General features: G+C 45.6%; 1 pseudogene; it reads left to right on the top strand.

Annotated features, from left to right (window-relative positions):
• The first annotated feature begins 291 nt into the window (after positions 1-291).
• Positions 292-1,601, top strand: LOC101718074 (mitochondrial protein C2orf69-like; annotated as a pseudogene).
• Positions 1,602-2,564: the final 963 nt, after the last annotated feature.

Here is a 2,564-nt window from a genome sequence, read left to right as displayed (position 1 = left end):
CTATATCTGGTTCCCAGCACCTCTTCTCGGGCTCTTTCTCCCAATTTCCGCTTCCTGGTTTCCATGAGGTGAGCAGGTTTGTTTCAGCACGACTCCCCATCAGGATATTCTGCCTCAGGAAAGTCCCAGAAGAGATGGAGCCAAGTGACCTTGGACTGAAACCTCTGAAACTATGAACCAAAATAACCCCTTCCTCCTTTAAGTTGTTTTTCTGAGGGACTTGGTTGCAGTGATAAAAACAGACTAACAGCCCCGACTGTGCGCTCAGGGCCGCCCGCCGGCGGGGGGCCCATGTGGGGCTTCAGGCTCCTGCGCACCCCGCCACCGCTGCTCCGGCCTCCGCTGCTCGCCATCGGAGACGCCGCGCGCCACCCGCAGGCGGGAGCCATGGACCCGGGCGTCGTCGGGGCGCGCGGCTCGCGGCTCGCGGGCGGCCCAGGGGCTCCCTGGCCGTGCCCTGCGCCGACCCGCAGCGCAGCAAGGAGCTGCTCCTGCTGGCGACCGAGGCGCGGGGCCGCCCCGGGGACCGGCGGGCGAGCAGCACCACCTGCTGTACTTCCCCCGGCGACGTGCAGGTGAAGGCGCCGCGCGGCCGGGCGACACCGGACACCCACCGGACAGGCCGTCCGCGTGCACCTCCTAGCGCGCTTCGCGGAGGACCCTGTGTGGGCTTCTGAAGGAGTTGAGCACGGTGCGCGTTGTTGAGCAAGCACTGACTGGTTTAGAAACAGACCCGCTGCAGAAGTGACACCTACGTGTAGTGACCCCCGAATAAGAATTACCATGAGGTTAGCACTCATCCTCCTGAGAATCATCAGTGGGAAAACTGGAGTCTAGAAAACGTTGCCACCATTCTAGCCCAGCGGTTTCCCGATAGTTACATCTGGGTGCTAAAGTGCTCTCGAATGCATTTGCACAAGTTCAGCTGCTATGACAACGTTGTGAAAAGCAACATGTTTGGTGCCCCAGAACACAACACTGACTTCGGAGCTTTCAAGCACCTTTATACCTTATTAGTCAATGCTTTTAACTTAAGTCAGAATGGTGTGCTATCAGAGAATGGAAATGTTTGGAATAAGGACTCCAAAGCATCTAACTGTAAGTCTAATTCTCCTTCTGCTAGCAATGGCTGTCAAGGAGAAAAGGAAAGGGCCTGTGAGAAGTTGGACGAGTCTGCCATGGGTTCTTATCCACCATCACTAAATGGTGCATCTTTTACCTTGATTGGATTTAGTAAAGGATGTGCTGTTTTGAATCAGTTGCTTTTTGAATTGAAAGAAGCCAAGAAAGACAAGAACATAGAAGCTTTCATTAAGAGCATAAGAAGAACGTATTGGCTGGATGGTGGTCATTCTGGAGGAAGCAATACATGGGTTACATATCCAGAAATCTTGAAAGAATTTGCACAAACAGGTATTATTGTTCACACTCATGTAACACCTTACCAAGTAGGAGACCCAATGAGATCTTGGTTTGGAAAGGAGCACAAGAAATTTGTCCAGCTACTTGAAGATTTTGGTATGCAGGTGACAAGCTAGATTCATTTTGCAAAGGAAGCTCCTTCTATAGAGAATCACTTGAGGGTTCACAAAGTATTTTGAGAATACAAGAGTATTAATGTACTTGTTCAGAGGAAGAGCAGAAGCACCTTGTTACAAGTTCAGATGAGGTATATGACGGAATTCCTAGATGCATGTCAGATTGGGGGCTAAGGAAGCACACATTCCTAAACTATGCGTGTAATGTGCAGTAGTACCCTTGCTTGTGAATGTGAGCAGTTTGCAATTTGGATTGGGCTAGAATTACCAGTTAATTTTATGAAGAGATGCAACACCCTTAAAAATGAAAGTTAACAATATAGTTCTTTTTAAAGGTAACAAATTGTTGGAAATAGTTGATTTATGAGTTATGTTTCTGAGTTATGTTTAAACTAATGGTGAATTATAACAATAATTAGCTGTTTTGGCCCCAAACGAATGGAAACACTTCATTTCTCTCAAAGGTACCCAGATGTTTTCCAGTATTGTGAAATAACTATATCCTGCCTTTTGATCATAAACTCATGGATTTGTGTGTGTGTGTGTGTGTACACATGTGTGCGTGTATGTGTTTAGTACTGGGGATTGAACCTAGGGTTATGCTCATGCCAACCAAGCAGCATTCTATACCCTCAGCCCTGGTTTCATTCTTAGAGTGCCACCAAGCTGTTTTTCGTTTTCTTTTTCCTTGAGAATCAAAATATGTTGTTTCCAAATGCCCAAGAACATGTAATAGTATAAAATTGGTTTTTAAAAATATTTTACATTTAAGTATTGTGGCTTAATTTTTGAGTTTTTGTTTATCCAGTTGTTCCTGAAAATTGGTTAAGTAAAAGTATATATATTGGATAAAAATATATTACAGAACACATTTCAAGTTTTCATTGTATCACTGTTTTAGAAAGAATCAACTCAGGTTAAATAAATATATAATGCTCTGTTAATGCTCTATTGCAAAGGAGATAGATTCCAAGGATCTAAATCAGTTTTTCCAGCATGATTTTGTCTGCCAAAAGAAAAGAGCTC

The sequence above is a fragment of the Heterocephalus glaber genome, unplaced genomic scaffold, assembly GCF_053883595.1.
Source record: "Heterocephalus glaber isolate CG9 unplaced genomic scaffold, H.glaber_assembly_v1.0 deba00001764, whole genome shotgun sequence".
Taxonomy (NCBI): domain Eukaryota; kingdom Metazoa; phylum Chordata; class Mammalia; order Rodentia; family Bathyergidae; genus Heterocephalus; species Heterocephalus glaber.
The sequence above is the reverse complement of the archived record's forward strand: the minus strand, read 5'-3'. Positions and strand labels throughout refer to the sequence as shown.